Source organism: Vulpes vulpes, chromosome 7 (assembly GCF_048418805.1).
Source record: "Vulpes vulpes isolate BD-2025 chromosome 7, VulVul3, whole genome shotgun sequence".
In the NCBI taxonomy this organism is placed as follows: domain Eukaryota; kingdom Metazoa; phylum Chordata; class Mammalia; order Carnivora; family Canidae; genus Vulpes; species Vulpes vulpes.
In genome coordinates this window covers 113,787,465-113,811,481 of record NC_132786.1, presented here as the reverse complement: position 1 = coordinate 113,811,481, position 24,017 = coordinate 113,787,465, and the positions used below count along the sequence as shown (strand labels likewise).

The 24,017-nt window shown below is 39.5% G+C and overlaps 1 protein-coding gene across 5 annotated transcripts in view; it reads left to right on the top strand.

Annotated features, from left to right (window-relative positions):
* Positions 1 to 24,017, top strand: part of ELMO1 (engulfment and cell motility 1) — a 672,133-nt gene that overhangs the window by 99,896 nt on the left and 548,220 nt on the right. For 2 of the 5 annotated variants that reach the window (XM_072764753.1, XM_072764758.1), the window contains 3 exons: positions 3,842 to 3,947; positions 6,172 to 6,341; positions 22,188 to 22,277. The gene's annotated coding sequence lies outside the window, so the exon portion shown is untranslated. Of the gene's footprint in view, positions 1 to 795; positions 1,098 to 3,841; positions 3,948 to 6,171; positions 6,342 to 22,187; positions 22,278 to 23,304; positions 23,374 to 24,017 lie in introns of those variants that run through there. The other 3 variants (XM_072764755.1, XM_072764757.1, XM_072764743.1) reach the window with 3 other exon arrangements.

The window sequence follows — 24,017 nt, the reverse complement described above, 5'->3', positions numbered from 1 at the left end:
AACATTGCTTCTCCAGCAAATGCACAAGCTTGTCAAGCAAACAAGAACATCAGCAGCGAGAGCATTAGAAATGCAGCAGATAATAAAAACGCTGTGGCTTTCAGTGGGACTTGAAACCCTTACAAAGAGAGAACCCAACACGCAGAATCTAGGTGCTGAGAGTCCCGCGTCGAGGGCATCAGAGCTGAGCGAGGGGTGACGCTGCAGAATCCATGAGCCGTGCCCACTATTCCAACATGCTAGTGACCAGGTGTTAACCCTAGAAAGCCACTCTTAAGTTAGAGTGTTTCAGACAAAGGGTAAGATCATAGAAGATACCTGGAGTTCGGGGATCCCTGGGTGGCTCAGCTGTTTGGCCCCTGCCTTTGGCCCAGGGCACGACGAACCTGGAGTCCCGGGATCAAGTCCCACATCAGGCTCCCGGCTTGGAGCCTGCTTCTCCCTCCTCCTGAGTCTCTGCCTCTCTCTCTCTCTCTTTCTCTCTCTCATAAATAAATAAATAAATAAATAAATAAATAAATAAATAAATAAATCTTAAAAAAAAAAAAAAAAAGATACCTGGAGTTCAAGGCCTCAGAAGTCAAACGTACTAAAATTAATGGATGGGTGACCGACGCATGTGTGAGAAAACAGAGAGAAAGGGACATGGTCTTTATCCCTGGGGAATTTCTTCATGTTGTAAAAGATGAGTAACTATGCTAGAGGAAACTGGTTAGTGAAATTAAAATATCGATGCCGTGCAACTTTAGAGTCAGAAAAACCCAGACTCAAAGCAGCCTCTGCCACACAGCAGCTGTGTTCCTTGTTCAGCTTACTTGCTTGGGGCTGCTTTTGAGCTAGAGCCGGACGGTGAGGCACTCACCAGGCTGTGCTGCACGGCTCCCTCATCCACCTGCTGCTTTGTCTGTGTTAACTCCTTGCCTCCTTCGTGTGCTTTCCAGATGCTATGATGCACTCTTTTACTTTCCTCTCTCCTCTTTATTGCCTAGATGTGCTTTTCCTATTTCATTATGAGCTTAACAAATCAACACCAGATCTGTAAAGGACGAATACTACACGAGGTACCTAGAGTAGCCAAATTCATTAGAGACAGAAAGGTAAGTGGCCGTCGCCAGGGCTGGGGGACGGGAGGAGTGGAGGGCCTCATGGGTAATGGGTGGAGGATTTCAGTTTGGCAAGATGAAACGAGTTCTGGTGATGGATGGTGGTGGTGGAGCAATATGGATGTACTTAATACCACTGAACTGTACACGTATATTGGGTGAAAAGGGTAGACTTTGTGTTATGTATGTTTTATCATAATTTTATAACTAGTAAAAGAAAAGAAATAAACACCCCATTCACTCCCATGATATTTACCTCCAAGGTTCACCAGAATGGAGATATTTATCACATCCAGACCTGCCTTAGCATTGTTTTCTGGGAGGAATCAAACAGGAGAAATACACACACACACACACACACACACACACACACACGCCCGCTACACAAGAAGGATATATATGCACCACCCAGCAGAGGGCAGAAGAGAGTCAAGGTGGCATTTTCCCCTGACTTTTGGTTTTATGATCATTCTTACATCTTCTGTAATTCAGTCTTAATTAAATGCCATCCTTAAAAGTGAACGTCTTTCTAGGACGACCACATTAGAGGACAGAGGGTAAACAACTCTCCCACTGCATATCTTGGTTATATTAGGCCACCATTTAAATTATCACATGAAAATACTTGCTCCGTGCTGGGTTTTCTGGCGGTAACAGGGTTTCAACTTAACTAGTCTTTTTTGTTTTATTTGGGTTGTATATCATTTACCCACATCATTTTGCAAAGTACTCAATGAATACCTGTATGGATGTTGCCACAAAAGGGCACTTAGTACTGCTCTAAATCTCAGCAGAAACCCTATTGAAACACTATTGTAAAACTGATGGGTTTGGGGTTTTTAGGTGTTTTCCTTCCACCCAGCTGAGCTACATTGCCATAACCAAATATCATAAAGATGCTACATTGCCAAACATAAAAAAAAGGAAAATATCTTTCCTTCCCTTGGTTTCCCACAACATATTTTCCAGTTATCCTTTATGCACTATAATTACCTGGAGGAGTTTGCTTTTTGGCTTAAAAGCCTATTGCCGTTTTATTATTTTAGAACACCAAGGGAAACATTTTCAAGGAAGGGAGCAGCATTTTCATGACAAGGGTTTTCTCTTCTCACTTGAAGGAAGCCAGACCCTTTGCTGCCACATGTAAGGCTGCGGATTGTTTTCTGACTTCTTGTTTCAAACAGCCTGAAAGCAGCATGGATGACATATGGATTTGCAAGGACAGTTCTGTTTAATGGCAATGAGCATCAGCTCTCTTCGCCTTTTCCCTTGGCTGCTGCTAGGCATCATGTTAAAACAGTGGCGGCAGCAGTATCTGCCCAGGCAGCTCTGGTTCTTCCATTTATTCAAATAATTTGGATGCAGATAGTCTTTCTCTTGCAAGCATCGAATATGATTCAAGTTTCAAATATGCATTATTATTTCACCTGCCTTGAAATGGGAATTGTAAGCACTCTGATAAATGATTTGAAAGACTGTCTAATTTCCGTAACTACCTCTGTCAGCTGTTAACTTACAATTCCGTGATATCTAAAACATTCTGAAATTCCTCTGTGCATTTCCCTGAGCGAGCTGACAGCCACATGTCCCCTGTATCTATTCTTCCAGAAAGAAAGAAAGAAAGAAAGAAAGAAAGAAAGAAAGAAAGAAAGAAAGAAAGAGAACTATGTTTCTTTTTCTCTGGCAGTGGAAAAATACTGATCTCAATGAGTCCAGCATGTGTGAACAATGAGTCTTTTTCCATAGAATCGAAATAATGGGGGAGTCCATCACAATGCACACTAGGTTGGGCTCAATTAATTTAATTTCTGTCTCCAGAATGCTCTCTTTTCCTTTCTCAGGGTCGAGGTGAGGGAAGAATGGGAGGGAACAAAGATGGGAAGCTGAGAGATCAAAAAAGAACAACTAAATGACTCGGGAGCCCAGTGTTGTTTGAAAGGCTGAAAACCCTCTGAGCTGATGAACCCTGTGTTGTATGTTATATGAGTATTTGTTGCAACATGAAGATAGCTTGGGGTCATCTCTAAGCTCACCCTGCTATACATGGTGACCTGTTGATTTATTATAAGCTTCAGGAGAGCCAGGTTTCAAGAGGAGCCCCACCACATTCAGGAGCTCCTCAAGAGTCACTTTCATACCCCTAAATCCAGAATTTCCATGAGGACACTCTAAACAAACTGTATAGACTAAATAAACATCACTGTAGGGAAGGGAGGGCTCCAAATTGGAAATCATGGTGACACATACATTGGCAGCAGTTGCATGCTACAGTAAATTAAAATGTAAACAGCTTTCCTTGATAGAAAATCCCATATGGAAAATGGAATCCAGCTGTAGACTATAGATCACATAAAATGCCATGTCTCTGCACTGAACGATAAAGCTGAAGAAGACAGTACAGGGGCGCTGGTGTTTATCCCAGTCCGCACAATAGAGGGTGAGCTCGATGTGTTGAACTTCATTATAAAAGGTGGATGCGCAGTTCCCCAGAGGCACATTCCACCTGGGCTCAGGTTTGCAAGCCAGAATTTGTTTCCTTGGTTTCCAGGGTAGAGATGCCGGCTTCTGACAAGGGGTGTGAGAAAGCATCTGAATCCATAATGGGTGTTCCCTATATGCCAGACACTAGAAGAGCTTAATTAAAAACTTGAAGAGAAAAACAGAAAGACTACAGAAAATGATTTAACAAGCACTGTTCCGGATTAACAAATGTCAATATTTTGTCCTGCTTGCTTCAGATCTTTGTGCATTTGTACAAAAGATGTAAAATATTCCAGGCAAGACGGCTCCTCTCCTGAGGCCCATTCCTCTCCCTGGAGCAGGGAAGCCACCACACTGCATCTGGTGAGTATCTTTCTCCTGTGGGTTATGTTACCACATTATCTCATTCAACCCTTCCAGCAACTATTTGAAAAGGATATTATCCCCATGTTACAGATGAGGACACCGAGACCCCCAGGAGATCAGTATTTGTCTGTGGTCACACAGCAAGTAGGTAAAAGTGTTGGTCTCAAACCCAGTTTGCTCTTATTCAAAATCTGTGCCCTTTTTACTGCATCCCACATCTGGAAGAGCTGGTCTTCTTTCTCATGCCACCTGAAAACTGCAGGGATTCCTCCCAGTTGAGTCATTTCACCTCTGTGAATCTTGATTCATGGGCTTTACTTTCTGATTCCTCAATAAATAATTTTTAGATTTTTGCCTTTTTGGTTTGTAAAGCCCAAACATGAATCCAACCAGGGAGGGATAAAATGGGAGAATTACACTATCTTATTATATGCATTTGAGCATCCTGTCTGTTTTTAAATATACCACTGGGCCCTGATTACTGACCTGAGGACCGACAGTGTATCTCATATATCACTAGTCCCATACCATGAGGGGAACTATCTGTAAAGTGTTTTTTAAAACCCCTCCATGGGTACTTATAATTTGTTTTATAGCTGTAACATGCAAAAAAAGACTTCCAGACAAAGGTCGGACAAAAGCAAAGTACAACTTAGATTTCATAGTGGCTACTATACAAATTGAAAAAAAAAAATGCTTTTGCGATTTGGTAATGATGTATCATGAACCACATATCCATATCCATAATCCAACATACCCATAATCTTTGACTCTAAGAACTACATTCTGAGAATCTATCGGAAAGAAGTAACCCAAATAGTGGGGAAAGCAACATTCAAAACACTTCCTAGTTCTGTTATTTATTGAAGTCTGGAAGTGACCTAATGCTCAACAAATCTTGTTAGACGTACCATAGAAGAACCCGTTGATTGAATCGTGTATTGTCATTAAATTGATAATTTTGAAGAAAAGCAAGGTGCCTCACTCTGCTAATTAGCTGTGTTATATTTGCCAAACTGGCTAATCATTCTGATTTTTAAACTTTTCATTTGCAATATACAAAATACTGACATCTGCCTTAAAGATATGAGAAAATTGGATGGACTGAAACATGAAATAATTTATCCCACTTACTGGCACCAGATAGTACTCAATAAATTGTATCTAATAGAACGATTATCTATGAAAAAGGTATAGATATTTGCAATTACTACAAAGTAAGTCAATAAAACGGACTGCATTCAAATATGTAAAAAAGATAAACTATGTTACACGCTTTGTATTACAATAAAAAAAATTAGAAGTATTTGATTTGAGGTAATGGTGTAGGAAAGGAAACATTTTTACTCTACCCTCTTACCTTCATGTTTTAGAGGCCTACAAATTAAATATAAACTTACAGGTTAACAGGGAAACAACCAAAACTTATTTATACGCATATGGGAATACACAAAAGAAGTGGCTTTCTGAACAGAAAAGATGGGAGTTATATAGCTAACTTAGTGTGGAGAGGGGAGGAGAAGAAAAGGGCTTCTACAGGAGGAACAAATGGCTTGCTAGGAGAACGAATAAGAAAGTTTGTGATAATGTTTATGCAAGTCAGACTGGTCTTAACTTTTTTCTCCATGGTCATAAAAATCCCCCCAGAGATCCCTGGGTGGCTCAGCGGTTTAGCCCCTGCCTTCGGCCCAGGGCTGATCCCATGATCTCTCATGAATAAAAAAACAAAATCTCTAAATAACAAAAATCCCCCAGAGAGGGGATTCTTGGCAGCCCCACTTCCAAAATTTCTGTAAAGGAAACTTTTTGCTGCTTCATTAAATCTCAAATGTCTTTGCGCTCAAATAATCTTTATATTAATTCTGGAGGGCCTCAGTGAGTCTCCACATTGGCATTAAAATACTTTACCTGGGACGCCTGGGTGGCTCAGCAGTTGAGTGTCTGCCTTTGGCTCAGGGCATGATCCCAGGAGTCTAGGATGGAGTCCCACATTGAGCTCCTTGCAGGGAGCCTGCTTCTCCCTCTGCCTGTGTCTCTGCCTCTTTAACCGTGTCTCTCCTAAATAAATAAATAAAATCTTTAAAAGAACACACTTTTCCCCCTTATACATTAAACAAACTTGCTGTAATATTGTTAGGCAGATTTTATAGAGTTTTAAAATAAAGCAATATTTTTTTAACTGTTACTGTATAATCTATGTAAAGGAATCTTTCCCCTACAGGAGAAAAAAGTTCTAGCACAATCTATATCCAGAGACCATTGCAACGGTTGAAAGAGCCCTCAGCTAGTAGCCCAGGGACCTCTGATCACGTCAATGGAAAAGGGTTCACCTCCTGTGTTCCACCATCCAACAGACTGGAACCTGCGGTCCTCAGTTTCCTCATCTATGAAGTAAGAATAATAATAATGTCTAATTTGCAGATTTCTTAAAAAGAACTGGATAAGATCTGTGTAGGTTGAAAGGTCATTTCATTAATAAGGACTCAATTGTGTTAGCTTATAATACTTTATACATATGGTCTTATAAGTAAGGAGACATTTTATACATTTAATGAATAAGAGAAGAGGGATGGTGATTAAACCTGAAAACTTAAAGTATATATACGTATTCACCTCCAGGGAATGGCATTCACCCTTAGGCATTCTATGGCTATTGCTTACGTCAATGCTGTCATTTTAAAGACAAGCTTGTTTTTTTTTTTTTTTTTAAACTGGAATTAAGTAAGGGCTAGAGTCCTTACTGAAATAAAACAGTAGCTACTTAAGGATGACCTTGAGCAACATGACCTTGCAAAATGAGACTGTTATTAGAGAACATTGCACTGGATACTCTGGCCTTGTTATTTTCACAGCTCAAACCAGAAATGCCAGCCTCTCAATCTCCTGGAGTCTCTGACATATTTATGGACAGAAACTGGCTGACATGGGTTCATTTTCACTTGGGCAATCTTCAGTTAAACATGGAATTTTTTTTTAATTTTTTTATTTATTTATGATAGTCACAGAGAGAGAGAGAGAGAGAGGCAGAGACACAGGCAGAGGGAGAAGCAGGCTCCATGCACTGGGAGCCCGACGTGGGATTCGATCCCGGGGTCTCCAGGATCGCGCCCTGGGCCAAAGGCAGGCGCCAAACCACTGCGCCACCCAGGGATCCCTAAACATGGAATTTATCTGCTAATTTAACCAAACATTGCCTATTATACCCCCACCCCCACACACACACAACTATCTACCATAATGAATTTTCCCTGAACCTTATAGCCTCACCTGGAAGAAACATTAAGCCATCCATCAATGAAACTATTAATATTAACTTCAAAATTGTCCTAACAAGGTCCAAGTGAATATAAACATTGGAATAAAGTACTGTGTGCACAGTGATTCTTTTATACTATGCTTCTAAAAATTAAGCTTTTCATGTGGAAATTAACAAATAAATAGCTGTGCTCATTTCTGCAGAGAGAAATAGCTCCGAGATGTCATTATTTGTTACAAATTTTCAAAAAAAAATTGGTTAAAACTCATATCTGGCTAACAGCCTGACACAGGCTCTCCGATTTTCCACAAAAAAAATACATACAAAGGGTGTTTTTTGTTATTTTTTTTTCTTTTAGTGATAGTCATAAAATACAATTTTTTTAAAGGACTATTGCCAGAATCTGGGAGAAATTTCTGCATCTCCAAAGTCAAATGATAGACAAAAGCAAGTGATTAGTTGGTGCTTTACCTCTGAAAATAATGGAGGCTTTCATTCTGAAGTATACACAGATAACCCTCATCCCTTCCCAACTTCATCCTCCTGTTACAGACTCTGCCTTGCAGGCACTGTTCTGATGCCTGGATAGACATTTGTAAACCACCCAGAACACCAGTCAGCCATTGCCCAGAGCACCTCTCCTTTCTCCATGTAGTCAGAAACAGTGACCCCCCCCAGAACGACTGAAGTGCATTGCATGCTGGGCCTCTCCACTTCCTGAAGTGCCAGAGAAATATGGACAGAGGACCTGCCTTGGTAACAGGACATTCTAGGGACTGTACATTTTTAACCTTCTTCATTTGCTCAGAGTATCAGGGAATCTTAAGCCTGTAGAAGTATGCTAAATGAAAGCTCACCAAAGCCTGAGAAATCTGCCTTAAACCTGTATGCAGAATAGGGCCCCGGGCATCCACGTCCACTGCATTACCACCCACCAAGCCACTATTTATTTGCGGATAGATAAGTATAAATTTGGTAGAGGTAGCTTATAAAAAAAATAATACAGATAAGAGAAAGGAAGAAATCACTAATTTCTGAAATGATTTTTAAGGCAAGAGCCCATAGAAAGTCATTTTGAATACTCTGTCGTCTTCACTAGCATGCTGGAAGGCTTGGGTTCAAATCTTCTGTGCCTGGGGCTGTCCCTTTGTCTACAGCACATGCCCTCACTACCTCACTCCAGTTCTTTGAATTACTTATCCCTATTTACGCTTCAATATTCAACTCAAGCATTGTGTCCTCCAAGACCTATTGTCCATCATATGAAGTATGTCCAACAAACGAACAATTTCCATTTTCATGGTCTCCCAGAAGAGAGCTACTGCATTCTGTAGCAGTAGCTCAACGACCCCTTCTCTGCGTTATCCTAAAACTATCTCTTCCATGTCTGCCTCTGCTCCTGCCCAGCTGAGGTCTTGAGGACAGAGCCTATATTCTGTGTAGCAATTCTCAACGCTACGTTTCACCATGAAATGATGTTTTCTGTTTTCCAGTGGATAGTTTAACATACGGGTTTTTTTTAAGATTTTATTTATTTATTCATGAGAGACAGAGAGAGAGAGGCAGAGACACAGGCAGAGGGAGAAGTAGGCTCCATGCAGGGAGCCTGACGTGGGACTCGATCCCAGGTCTCCAGGACCAGGCCCTGTGTTGAAGGCGGCAGCGGCAAACCACTGAGCCACCCGGGCTGCCCCTGACATACGTTTTTAAGACTATTCCCACATTAACAGTAAACTATGTAGTGAATTACAGAGCACAAAGAACAATGGTCCAGATTTTCCAAATCTGTGTTTAAGGTATGACGCATTCACCTCATATCGGTGTATGTGTGTAAAATACGTCTGAGTTAAAACAATCTACGAAACCAACATTTCCTAAAGTTAGTTCCTAGAAACTCTTGTTTCATGAGCTATTCCGTGAAGAAAGGATAAATGAATTTAAACATTCTGAAATATCCTACATTCTGAAATATCCAACTGCTGGCATTGTTGAATATGACGGTTCTAAGAGGTATTTGAACATGATGCCGTTTTGTCAAATACACTTATAAACCTTCAGAGTAAGTAGAGTTCTGTGGATGTACATTCTGAAAAATTCTGACTGACTTATTTCAACCAGTCCTCCTGCCAGACGTCATGGCATAGAGAGACACAGGCAGAGGGAGAAGCAGGCTACTTGCAAGGAGCCCAATGTGGGACTCGATCCCGAGACAGGGATCATGCCCTGAGCCAAAGGCAGTTGCTCAACTGCTGAGCCACCCAGGGGTGCCCATTTAGGTATTTTTAAAATTAAGGCATAGTTTGGGAAGTATGTACCAAAATGCACTCCTAATTTGCAACTTTGGGTGGAACAAGAACAGAACTTAGCTTCTCCTATTTTATTCATGAAATCTTAGCATAGGAAATGCTATACTACCCATTTATGTTTGTGGCTTCATATTCAGCACAAAATTAAGTTTTCCGCCTGGTGTCATTTGTCAAATAAGCTTTTTAAGGCAGTAATTTTCCTGTATCTCTTATAAAGGCAGCCTTTTTTTAAAACCAGAATGTGCCACGTTACTCAACAAATTGTTATTAAGGAGAAGGAACGGCATGAGAACTGGACATTATAATGCTGACCAGGTATAAAGCAAGGAATTTTTTTTTTTACTAACATCTTATCTCAAATGCAAAGACTCAAATATCAACTTTGGTAATAATTCAGAAGGTTAACTAATGCTCTGGCCTAAATCTGAAATAGGCATATATTACATTATACATGTGTTGACAGTACACACTATACCAAGGTGCCTAGTGCACCATAAAATATACATGTATTGTATACAAAATGATGAAATGCCAGTCTAAGTATTTAAGAAATTTCGGCTCTAAACAAAATATTTGTTCCGGCAATAATAAATAAATCATAAATGAAATATTTGATATCATATATAGTTGCTAAGAGCTTAAGATTTAATGATGCTTTAGAGAAACCATAGGAAGTCCCTATCTTATTGAAATGCTAGATGGAAAAGTCTGGTTGCTACATCTCTACCTAGAGTCCTAAAAGCAAATCATTTTGCGTTTTCAAAAGAACCTGCAATTACCTCTCTTCACACTAGGTGGTGCAGTCAAGACCAAAAAAAAGCTGTCAAATGGATGTATACATTTGATGTAGCAAGGTCAAAACTGAAGGAGAGGATAATTTTAAACTTGAAAACAGGGAAGTATCTTATATTAGAATTCCAGTGTATTTAATAAATACACACACAGACACACACACACACCGAGAAACCATAAATAAGGAATGGAAAAGCCTCTTCCAATGGCTCTGGGGATATCAGGGCTTCCCAAAAAGTCAGTCCCTCAGCACCAGGGGTGGGCAGTTAAAATGCACATTCCTAGGCCACGCTGCCACACTTCAGAATTATTGCATCAGGATGGTGAGAATGAAGTCGGAACCTGAGTCTGTTTTCCTAACACATACTCGAGTTGATTTTTAGGCAGAACTCCGAGAACTAGGTTTAGATTGCTCTAAATCTGTCTACTAGTAAGAAATCCCAGTTGACAAGTTTGTGATGTTCAGAAACTTTTTTTTTCCAGCTTCCTATAGCTGTATCTTGAAGATCAGGGGTTATAGATTTCACTATAAAATCTCCAGGTGAATCTTTTACTAAGTTACTATCACTGTAAGAAAAATCAGAGAGGCACATTTCAATCTTGTGTGTAATAGAATATGTGGAAAGCAGTTTGAGTTTCGTAGAATGGCAAAAATGTATTTTATGGAATGCAATGAAAATGAATCTCTTCTGGGAGGAATGCGTGGTAGTTTTATTAGATATTCAAAAGTCAAACCACATTGATCTGCCTTTTGAAGTAATTACATTGATATCTGCAGTTTAAAGAAATGTATTGCTTGTTCCCTGTGGATATTTTCAAAACCTTTTTTTTCTTAAACCAGAGCGGTTTTTTTTTTCTCTAGCTTTAGTCACAAAGGAAAACATTTTCCTCAAGCGTGGCTAATTATTGTACAGGAATATGTGCATATGGCGGTGTGTGTGTGTTCTCCAGAACCACCTGAAATTAGTTTCTTTTTTTTTTTTTTTTTAGTTTAAATGAGATTTTTTTTGTAGAGTCAAAATCTTACTCCTTTAGGCTCACTTATTTTAAGATATTTGTAAATGGACAATACACTGAGAAGAATTTCCCACCGAGTGAAATGTAACCATTTCTTTAAGGCTTAGCACAATCATGGGGTACCTGTCTGGCTCCATTGGTAGAGCACGCAACTCTTGATCTTGGGGGTTGTGAGTTTGTGTCCCATGTTGGGCGTAGGATTTACTTAAATGAAAAAAAAAAAACCACTTAGCACAATCTGTGTGAAAATGTATTCGTACAGTGTTTTTAAGTAGCCATTTCTTCAGGGCTCGCTGAGACTATTCCTCTACAGTGTCTGAAACCAGGCAACTTGGTTCCTGGCCTTTTTGCATCCACATTTTATGGTTTTCTGATTTTCCTTCCTTACTTTCGATTGTTATTTCATGTTGCCATCAGTACACTAAAGCAGTAGGAAGGACTTCTTTTTATTCACTCATGCATTCATGCATTCATTTAGAGAGAGAAGGACAGAGAAGAGGGGCAGAGGGGGAGAGAGTCTCAAGCACTCTGTGCTGAGTGCAGAGCCTGACTCGGGGCTCCATCTCATGACCCTGGAATCATGACCTAGGCCGAAATCAAGAGTTGGACACTTAACAGACTATGCTACCCATTCGCCCAGGAGGACTCCTTCTCTGTCTAATCTGCAGAAGTCTTGGAAGGCTGATAGCTACGTTTAATTTGTTAGAAACATGGATAGAGTGCAGAAGAGTAGGGGGGGCCCAGTGGGGGAGAGGGGAGCCTGCATTAGTAAAGTGGCAGATAATTGGCAGTGTCTATACTGGCTATACTTTTATTTTCTCATTCTTGATTGTTGTCCCAAAAAATGAAGCTGCAGGTGGTTGAGCCATGGGTAGTTGAACTATTATTTCAAACAAGTCTTTCTAATCTATTTTTACTTGTGGTTATAACCACACAGTCATAACATTTATAGAAAAGGTTGACGGCCCCCTCAAGTTATATAAATCTTCTTATTTTTCACGTACTAATAGCATAGTGTACTTTCTTTCTTAACAAAAATGTCTACATCCGCTTCAGAGTTTTCATTGCTAAGCGAGCGTTCTCTGCATTATTCTGTGTGCATAGATAGATGTGTGTGTGCATACGCACAAATATGAATGCAAATATGTGAATGTCTATTTAATATGGGGCAGAAAAAGGAGCTTATTCTTCCACACTGGGAAATCATTTCACATGAATCTGCTTTCTTTTGAGTCATTTTCATTGCTTGCTTAATTATCTTTATCAAGGTCACTAAATGGTAGAAATGCTAACAGAAGAAGGAATAAGGGTGCTTTACAAAGGAACAGAACGCCAGGACTGTGACTGTTTGTCTGCTTTCTCTGGGGCAGGGTGGGGGAGTTGGTGAACAAAAGCAACAGTTTCCAAGAACAAACAAAGGCATTCTCTGTGACCTGGAGCACAGCTGGCAACTCTTTGTCCTCAAACATCAACTCCCTCCTAAGACCCAAGCTAACTTTTCCTCCAGCCACTTCTACAAGGCCAGCATCTCAGACACTTTGGACATCTTGTTTTTTTTTCTTTTCAGGTTTTTTTTTTTTAATCCCTCATAATCAACATAAAAATAGGAGTTTATATATGTTTTAAAGATTGTGATTATTTGAGAGGGAGAGAGAGAGCAGGAGTGAGAACACACAAGCGGGGAGGGAGATGCAGATTCCCCACTGAGTATGGAGCTTGTCCTCCTGGGGCTGTCCCTGGATGCAGGGATCATGACTTGAGCCAAAGGCAGATGCTTAACTGACTGAGCCACCCAGGTGTCCCTATATTTTTTTAAATTAAAGAACAACTCCAGCAACTTTACAAATCTCTAAATACAGGGGGGCCTGAGCTTTTTTTGTTGAGACTATTATCTGGAATTGCTAAATACTCCCCTGACCCTGATCTCAATGGAGACAGGCTCCGCTTTGCTCAACGTGGTTGGTCCTCCCTGAGTGGCCCGGGGCCTGGCGTACAGTAGGCCCACGACAACCATGGTTGATCAACCGATTGACTATAGTTATGAAAAGAAAATTGCCTGTGGGGAGAGATTAAGTCTAGCCCATACAAGGACAAGTCAGATCAAAACATAAATGTGTTTATATTTGTGTCTCTGACAGATTTTTTTCCTCTTGTTTCTCCTCATAGAGCTTTTAAAGTTTATGAGGAGCAAAAGATATGTCCCACTGCACCATCTCAAATCTTCTTCTCTGAATTCAGGTTTCATCTCAATTGTAGAAAAAGCAAGCACAGAAAAGTATATTTTTAAAAAATACCCATAATCTCACTGCCCAGGAACAACAGCCACTAACATAGTTGCTGTTTCCTTCACATTTTTCTGTATTTATGTCTTCAATTTATATCTGTGTTCACATAATTGAGGTGTTGTAAATATAATTTCATTTCTGCTTCTTTCATGTTCTTTCATAATCATATGCCAGTCATTAAAACCTCTTTAAGAAGCACAATTGTAATAGTCATGCAGGGTTCTACGACAGAGCATGTCATGTAATCAAGTTAAATTCATTTCTCTATTGTTGAACATTTAGATCATTTGGAATATTTTATCTTTATGACCATCTAAAGATAGTGTTTGTGCATATCATGTGCACCCAGTGTTTGTGCACAACAGATTACTTCCTTGGAACAGTTTCCTAAAAATAGACTTGACTATTTTAAAGGCTCTTGATTAAGTATTGCCATAAAATATTCTGGTGTTATTACAATTTGTAGATTAAACTTCTACCAGCAGTGGGTAGGACTGTAATAGTAGCTCACAGCAGCTACCTCTTTTTTTTTTTAACATCTTGTGTGCCAGACACCGTGCTAAATGCCTTATTATATTATCTCATTTAACTGTAATGACAGCAATATGAAGTAGGTATTATTTTATACTTATTTACAAAGGAGAGACTGAGGTACAAAGAAGTTACATAATAACTTTTCCAAAGTCATACAACCGGATTTGGGATCCAGATAATCCAACTCCTGAGACCAGGGCTCTCACTACACTGATGAAGTCTTTACCAACACTGGAAGATAATACTGAATAACCAGCATTTTAATTCTTTGCTAGTTTCCTGAAAGAAAAGACAGTATAGTATCTTGTTGTTGTTTCTATGTTCCATTAGTTTAATATTAGCAACTTTATGTGCTTTCTTAGTATAGGTACTAGCAGTTATATTTCGTCTAGTGTGAATTGCCTCTTTCTATCATTTGCTACCTCAGTAACTCTTTGCCCTTTCTTAAAAATATACATTCGTTAAATATTAAAAACATTCTGGTTTTCCTGTACCTGTTAGTGGCTAAATATTGCTCCTGTTTGGTATATAATTATATTTATGATATTTGAACCTGTGAAAGCTCTTTGTTTCTAAGAAGTCAAATATAGTATTTCTCTTGCTGATTCTTTTCATTGTTAATTTTATGCTTGGATAGTAGTTCCATGTCCAGGTATCAGACATTACCTTAAATTTTCTTTAGAAACTCTATCCTTTCCCTACGTTGATCAACCAGTCTGTTTACCTAGAAAGTCTTGCTGATGGCCCCAGGTTTCTTCTATTTGTCTAAGACTACACTGTTAGAAACCAAGTTGAAACAAATGTTTTCTAATATTTCTGGTACTCTGAAAACACAATTCACAGAAATTTAAAGGCAGTGACTTTGCTTCCTCTCCCCAGAAGAGGAAAACCAAGAAAGCATAGATGCACATTGCTCGTGACAATTATTTAATAGAGAGTTGGGTTTTGGTCCTGGGCATTCTGCTTTGGTGCTACCAACACAAGCTCCCTTTTCTGATACTGTAATTCACCTGGGCTCGCTCTCATTATAAGGAGCCAAAAGACCTGAGTCGTTCATGAGGTGTTGATTTTTGAAATATAAACCCTAAAAGGACATATTTCCAATCACTGAAATCTGCCTTCTGTGCTAGATCACTGTAGAGCAGTCTTTGTATACAAAGCATCACATTAACTGGCAACAAAACCTCATAATGCCACAATTAAGACTCCTTTCATTTTCCCAACACTATTTACTGATTAATTCTTCACATAAAAACTTTGAGATATTTTTTTTCCTACTAATTTATCCCTACATAAATGGGGGTATAGCATTCTGTTTAAAAAGAAGTAAATAAAATAAAATAAAATAATAAAATAAAATAAAATAAAATAAAATAAAATAAAATAAAATAAAATAAAAAGAAGCAAAAACATGTTTTGGGGATACAGTGTAAAATTTAAAGCCTAACATTTTTATTTACATGCAATTTTCAGTGATTTGTTAATTAATTATCAACTAAAGTAGGGCTGATGTTGAAAGGGTGGATTTGCTATTGGTTCCTAAACTACTTTAACTACCAGAAAAGGAAAGCCTATAATTATAAATAAGACATAGGCAACCATGGTAACAGATCTACTTTTCATAACAAATAAAATTTTTCAAAAACAATTAAGGTTCCTGAATCTTTCACTAATTGTTACAAGCACTTCCAATGATATCTGCTACATTCTTGAAGAAATTAACATCCACATAACTATGGATCTAGATGTATTAACTTCAGATCAGTTATATGGACCTAAGTAATATTAACTTTAGACTTGAAAACCCTGTGATTATGTTTTAATCCAATTTTAGGCTATTTTATTTTACACGTACCTTATCAACAAAGAGTTAATAATCTGGAAGTTATACAATGATTTATAATGCATCATGGGATATTGAGCAGTTACTATTTGAAAGTAATAACGGCAATGGAAATCCAAGTGGTTTTCCAAATATGAGGAACAATAAATCTTCTGCAGCTACTTTTCTTACCATAAAACTGGAAGATATTTCACAGATTACCTGGACCAGCTTTAAAGAAATGGAATGGAATAAAAATTATTTCCCAGAATACCCTAATCAGAAATGATTATTCAGAACAATAGCTAAAATTTATTGAGCACCTACTATACGCCTGAGAGTTTCCTATCATTTGGCACAGATTTCTCACGTAGTATGTCATCCTCATCTTATGCTTAAGAAAAATGAGGCTTAGAATAGTCAAGGAACTTGTTCAAAGTCAACCTTCTGATAATGGGCAAGGCTAGGACTTAAACCTGACCTGAGTTCAGGAGCTGAGCTCCTATCTCCTATGTAATAAATAAATGTCAACCGCATCTCGCCAACCCATCCTAGGTATGTGACTATTTAAAAAGCTGGCTCTTCCATTCTTCCTAAGCTTCATTCAACCAACATAGTGGTCAAGATATCTGGGGAATTGGATTCCATAAAAAGATGCCAGAAATGACCTGATTAGCCAAGAACACGTATTTTTAAAGGTAAATAAGATTGTTTGAAGGTCCCTTGTATTTGAAAGCCCCACTTTCTGAATAATGCACCACCTTTTGCATAGAATCTTTTCTGTGCAGGAATAAAGATCAAAATAGCTTGAAAGGTCTTTTAATAGGATCCTTCTTTTGGGGCACATATGGAGTGCCCGTTCGTGACTAATTTATAGCCATTCTTTAAGTAAATAAATAAATAAATTTGGACCAAAATTCTAAATACTAAGTGTACATTTGAGGCTTTGTGATGCTTATTCTCCCTTGCTATGAAAATATGGCCAATTCCCTGATTGTGTTAATGCGCTCTATTATGTAAGATATCATTGGCGAAAGCTGAGTAGTGGGAACATGGGACCTCTCTGTACTATTTTTGCAACTCCTCATAGTGTCTATACTTTCAGAATAAAAGTTTTAAACTACTGCCAAATTTCCATCTTGCCAGGGAGATGAACTTCTGGGTTTTGCAGCTGGTAACTCATATCCAATTAAGGTTCCTCTTGGGGTACTCGTCATCAATTTGAAAAAGCACTGGTGTGTGAAATGGGCACAATTTGTTATCGTACAAGGACCAACAGAGCACATCCATAGGCTTGCATCAGAGGGTCAGCCACATGCCCTTCTCCTGGTATCTAGCTGAGGGCCAGGCTGTTTCTGAAAGCCTCATTAGAGCTGAAAGTCAGCCTATTGAGGAAGACTCTCAGCTGCCTCCCGTGGCACTAATCCCCCTGCAAAAAGACAAACTCCGCAGGTAACAGGATGAGTCCCAGACACGAGGCTTCAGTGAATTTAGGAGGAGTTAGCTATGCTCCTTAGCCTGGCTGCTGCCTCTGGATATTTACTTATACGTATCAATGCCAGATCCTGACAAGGACAGATCACAGGAACGCTGGGTTCTAGGAAGGAAACGTGCAAAAGAGAAAAGCAGGGCAATCTTGTGCAGGCAAGCAAGGCCAGTCCTGAGCTTACAGGGCCCCTGTCATCAGCGGGACTGTTCGCATGGTCACCCAGGAAATCTACTCTTTGTAAACTGCCTTGAGCAACTAGAACGGTTCCCAAGAGAAGACATTGATTTGGAAGGACTGGTGGAGGGTAAAAGAAAAAAATGTAAAGATCTGTTCTGAAAGCAACTGCCTGAAATGCAGTCCCTGCTTTTTTTGTGTATTTGTGTTAGGAGAGAGAAGGGGACAAAAGAACCCTGATAGCTTCATCTAGTTAATGAGGCTGATCCTGGAAGTTCCTGGAACTCACTTTGGCCCATCCTGCCCAGAAACACTGCCCCAAATGAAGGTTTGCCCCAGTCAGTATTCAGGGGAACCTGTTCAAGGTGGTACTTGGAACAAGGTTGCAACTTTGAAAAGATAGAGCCCTGCACACAGCATGACTTCAGAGGTAGAAGAAGATCTGCTAACAGAATTTGGGAAGACAAATGACAGGGCAGGGAATACAAGGAACTCTCGCACGAGCCATTTCATAGACTGCCCCAAAACTGCCCATTCGTCTTCCGCCGTCAACCTACCAAAAGCCCTGTTGGCGTCCCTGGAAATAGATTGCTAAATAAGCCTAAGCTTTTTTGGTTCATAGAATTGGCGAATCAAAGGGTCAGAAGATTTATCTCATGCCTCTAAAGATCATTTATAACGTGGCTAAGTGGCCCAGGATAAAACCACAATAAAGGTGATTCATGCAGGAAATCCATTCTGTTGAGGCAGAAATGAAAATCCACATTAAATCACAGTCTATTCTGTGCATGGGAGAATTGAAGTGAGCCAAGCTCAGTGGATTCCCAGGCACACTGAAGGCTGAAAACCATTGTTCTTGTAAAATGGAGGAAATGAGACTCCTTTAAAGTGAGAATGCAGCCTCTAGCTCTGAGAGCAGGGAGGTACTCCTGACCAGGGTGAGCAGCCCAGGGGCCCTGCCAAGCTGGTGTCTGGGACTATATTCCCGGATGGCAGCCAGCCTGGGGATCTATTCAATTACTGCAAGTTCCTTGCCAGGAGGCTTTTATCAGCTGCACTATTTGTCAAGACAATCGGACCTAGTACAAAAACCCACCTTTGCAAATAGCCATGAAAGAGCTGTTTATGTGGCTGAATCAGGGATGTCCGCTGCCTCTTGGCTTTTGAACTTAACTGTGAAAGTTATTGCATTTTCTCCTGGCTGGGATCACCTGAAAAAGTTGCTGTACACTCTCCTTCACCTTACCTTCTTGGTCTAGAGGTCTCATGTATTGAGGGATGATGTAAGTGCAAGAGCAAGCTCACAGAGCAATCACGAATTATTTTGTATGTGTTTTATAATTTTTTGTGTGACATTAAGGTTTTTTCTGCTTCTTTCCCTTTCTACAGCTGCAACCACACTTCTTCTCTTTTTCCTTCTATTTATCTATCAGTTCTCACTCTTGGGCATTGGTTTTGACTAAGTGAGATGACTTCCAAGCCCACATCCTCACTTTTCAGTGAGAAGTTGACTGACACTACATCAGAAGGCCTTGATTATATTGTAAATTAACAAAAAATGTCGTATTTTTAGTATACTTAACTTGGGATTTTCCTTCTCCATTGGCCCTTTCCTTTACGTTAGCCTTTATTCATATAGTAACATTGCATATGACTTAAAATATGGTTATTCAATCATAGCGGACAATCTCTAATGAAAGCCAGTTGACAGCAAGGGAACCTGAAATGGATAATCCACAAGTGTGTACAGAACAGTGTGGCACTCACCATGAATCATTAGTGCTCATCTGTTGTCTTTACTGAAAGCTGACAGTAGCCATTGTGACACATTCTAAAGGGTGGTCTAAGCAGCATGTTCAGAGCTGTGATAAAGGAAAGGTCGGAATCCCATCCACGGTATATTTAGCAAAGACAAAACCTCATCAAAGTAAAGCCCCTTCCCTGAAAATAAGTAAAATCTATTAATTTGTTACACCCTTATCAAAAGTAGCTGGTGTCCTTATGGGTGATGGTAAGCTATCTTGTCTATTGACAAACACTTGAAAACTGGATTTATAGGAGAATCGTTGGCGTTCTTAAAAAATAATTCATGCCTCTTCTTATGCCTAGGAGGGATGCACTGCAAACATCAGCAATAAAGAAGGCTTATTTTATGGTGAAAGCAATCTGGTAGATTGTAGATAGAACACTAAACATGTCTGGTCAGACAAATCTTATGAGCTTGAACTAAAACATACTGAATGCATCAATTAACCAGAGTTCCTATTGGATTTTTAAATTTTTTGTTATTTTTATTTTATTTATTTATTTATTTATTTATTTTACCAAAACTATTTCTCTGGGATGCCTGGGTAGCTCAGTCGGTTAGGCATCTGCCTTTGGCTCAGCTCTTGATCCCAGGCTTCTGGGATGGAGCCCCACATCCTGGCTCCCTGCTCAGCAGGGAGTCTGCTTCTCCCTCTCCTTCTGGCCCTCCCCTAGCACACAAGCATACTGTCAAATACATAAAATCTTTTTTGAAAAAAAACCTGTTTCTCATCTCAATACAGTCAGTACTTTGATTCGTTCCCCTTTCAAAGACTAAGGGAAAGGATATGCCCCTGGTAACAGGCTGCTGCCCATCAAACTAGATGGAGAGAATTAATTTAATGAAGTTTCTATTTAGGAAGGAGCAGTAGGAGGAAAGGGCAACAGTTGGGGTTCCTACCAGGTTGGCTGGTGTTTTACATGCTGGAGAAGCAGCTGGAAATGTGGATGACAGTTTTGAAAGCCTGATGATAAGGAAAAGGTCACTGAAATTGAAATGGTGGGTGGGAAAGAAGCAGACCAGGATAATGTGGCAAAACTGAATCATCTCATGCGTGTTAAAGCTTTTAAGGAACTCTTTTCTTTTTGCTTCAAACAGTTTGCTATTCTCCCTAGTGACGATTGTCCCATGAATAGCATAGATTATTTGCCTTTTTTTCTTCCACCTAAATCAATTCTAAAAGCAATTTTTTAAAGTTCAGTTTATACGATAATGTTCTCATCGAACCTGAGTCACATTGTGAATGTGTGCCTTTTGCTTTAGTAGGTAGTTTTTTTAAGCGAACATTGTTCCCAAACTACCTCAGAAACAATGTGTATATTTACAAAACTAACAAACATTGTAGCTTGGAAAATTCCTTTGGCAAAAACAGGAGTGTTCAGCCACAAATGCTCCTGACTTAAAAGCTGAACCAAATAAAACTTGACAGCAAGACAAAATATTTTATAGGCAAAGTGACATTTTATAATAATGGAATAATAAATGCGGAAGGGAAAGTGAACCAAAGCTGAAATATCATCTGAGATCCATTGGATACTAAAGGGAGGTGAATCTCATTTAGATTTTTCCTGTTTTTATTACACTAATAATTATGTCTATGACTGAAGCACTCTTCAACTTGGAGAACTGCAGTATTTCTAATCACGTTGTCACATATCTCCAATCACTTGTCTGTATGAGATCTGGATGATGCAGTGCAGAAGCCTTGATGGCATGCTAAAGTCGATGGGTAGAGAAAGAAAGTGATGGAAAAATCATAAAACCACTTTATCAAGCACTTCAATTTGCAACCAAATCAAGCAATGTTTAAATAAACCTGATGAACACAATCCAACCCAAAACATATCTACAACTTGAGGTTAAATCAGATTACAAATAGAATTAATAATGATCAAGTAAATTTACTTGCCAATCTCCCATCTTCTACCCTACTACAAAGCTCAGTGAGCAGAGTTGAGTTGGGCCAGTTTAGGAGAACCAGCAAGGGTCTATCAACCACCTTCCTAGTCCATAGGACAATGGTAAAGAGGGTACAAAGCATTGACATTTTAGTCTGGAAAAAAATAGGAATAGTTGAGGCTAGTTTTAACACAATTAGGTTAAATTAGGATGAAAAGAGAGCCAAGGTTGCAAGGAATGTTGGTGTGTGGATCCTCCTTCCTGCCAGGAGACATGCGACTGCCTTTTTGAAGTGCTGGTCAAATGCACTTTGGGTTCATTCCAAATGGATGGACTCTGGACTGGGAAGAGCCCATCAGTCCTCATGTTCATCACACAGAAACATTTATTTCCCCCAAAAGAATGACCGTGATATAATACTGAAGAAACAAACCAAGGTAACAACTCATAGTCATCAAATCAGTGGATAAACAATGATTTTAGCTACTGTATGAATTAGTCATTTGACAGACTTTTATCACTTGACAATAGTATTAGACATGCATCCTTTGACCTACTTTTTCATAGTAGTATGTGAAGTGTTGGAGGATGATTGGAAATGATATAAGCATCTTATCTCTGGATATTTGGTTTCATTAGGTCCAGAGTGGGGTCTAGAAATACATTCATTTGCTTGTTTGTTTGTTTGTTTTAAAGTCCTGAGATGATTCTAAGCATTAGCAAGTTGGGAACCCACCAATCTGAAACAGAGTGTCTCAGTCTCTGTGTTGCCTGGTACGTCAGAGAGGGAGCCGTAGGGAAGAACCAGACCTGATGCAGAAAGCATTGATCATAACTCCAGTCTCTGTGCCTACAGGACAGCAGCTACAGGACGTGTTGCTGGGGAAGACTCAGAACTTTTGATCCAAACACTGTTCCTGCTTAGAAGCTGTGTGACCAGGAGCAAGTAAGTAAACTCCTCAAAGGAACACTTATTACACCTCCTTTCAGAATTGCTAAACATTCTAAGTGAGATTGTAACAAGGCCTGGTCTGGTGCCTCATCCACCATCAGGCTTAGTTTCTGTCCTTCTCTTGTGCATACAGTATAGCCTTTCTTCCTCACCTCCTATAGGGTTAAAAATTGCACAACTCGGGCAGCCCAAGTGGCTCAGTGGTTTAGCACCATCTTCAGCCCAGGGTGTGATCCTGGAGACCCGGGGTCGAGTCCCGCATTAGGCTCCCTGCATGGAGCTTGCTTCTCCCTCTGCCTCTGTCTCTGCCTCTCTCTCTGTGTGTGTCTCTCATGAATAAATAAGTAAAATCTTTTTTAAAAATTGCACAACCCTAACCCAACCTACACACTCCTGGAAAGCTTCTTGACACTTCCAACCCCCCCACCACCAAGGCTCACCGAACTTCTCTCCTCTTCGTACTTCTCTGATCCTTATATTCAGGATCACATAATCTGATACTTAATTGTCCTACAGTTTTTTCCTGAGTCTTGATTTAGTTTTCCTGTCCTAGCTCTCCCTGAACACTTGGACAATATTTTCTTCATAAAGGTCCAAAAGAATTACTTGTTGGTTGACCAAAAGTACCTGTTGGGCTGCCACCATAAAAGACATCTAAAGAGGAAGGGGAAACCCTCGATTTTCTGTCAACATAATGCAGTGGAGACCAGCCAGCATTGCCACTGCTTCTCGTAGGCATTAGTATTCTGAAATAATCACCAGAATGCCAGTTTCCTTCCACCCCCACTCACTTATTTTGTTGGAAAAATGCAAAACCTGCATTTTCCATGAACCAGATCTCACTCTTTGCACAGAGTGAATGCAATGTCTGTGTTTAGCATCCCAATGTGATAATTATGCATTATGCTTACACCATGGCTAAATCCTACATCTCTATACTAAAACACAAAGGAATGACTAAATACTCTAGTGTGTTGTCTTACCCTCCCGTACCATCGTGGGTTTTTTTCTTACCATCTAGATTGCCCCCATGCTGAAACGTGCCTGTAAAAATAACTGAGGAGCTTCAAATGTGTATATGACTTAAAAGGTGAGTGATGAGAAGAGGTGAATTGCAGGGACATCTCTGCCAGCAAACACATGAGCATATTGGGAAGAGGTACCACTGTGTATGTGTGTGTGTGTGTGTGTGTGTGTGTGTGTGTGTGTGTGTGTATGCCTGTGGAGAAAGCAGATTTTTTTAATGAGGAACAAAAGCTGGGTTATGTAAGCAGCACTGTTCAAAACAGCTTGTATAGCAAGAATGGAAACAAGGTATGAATATTCATAAGTAAAATGGAAGAAGTGTTCATTTGCAAGGAGGAAGTAGAGATGAAATTCTGAATATTGTTTGACCACAGTTTTATCCAGGAAGATATGATAATTATCACATAATTTATCATACAAACACAAAACCAACTAACCCCATTGCCTCAATATTCCCCTTCTTCAACGCACTAATAACCAGTTTATTAATATTTCTACATGTTATTCAGTCAGGCTGTCTTAAACTTGATCCTTCTCTGGACACCTAAAAGTGAAAGAAGAAAGAGATAACAAAAATAAGAATCATATACAAAAATTAGCTCCAAATGAATCAAAGGCTTAAATGTAAGAGTCAAATCTATAAAACCCATATGAGAAAACATACGGATAAATCTTTGTGACCTTGGACTGGGCAAGGTCAAGGTCACA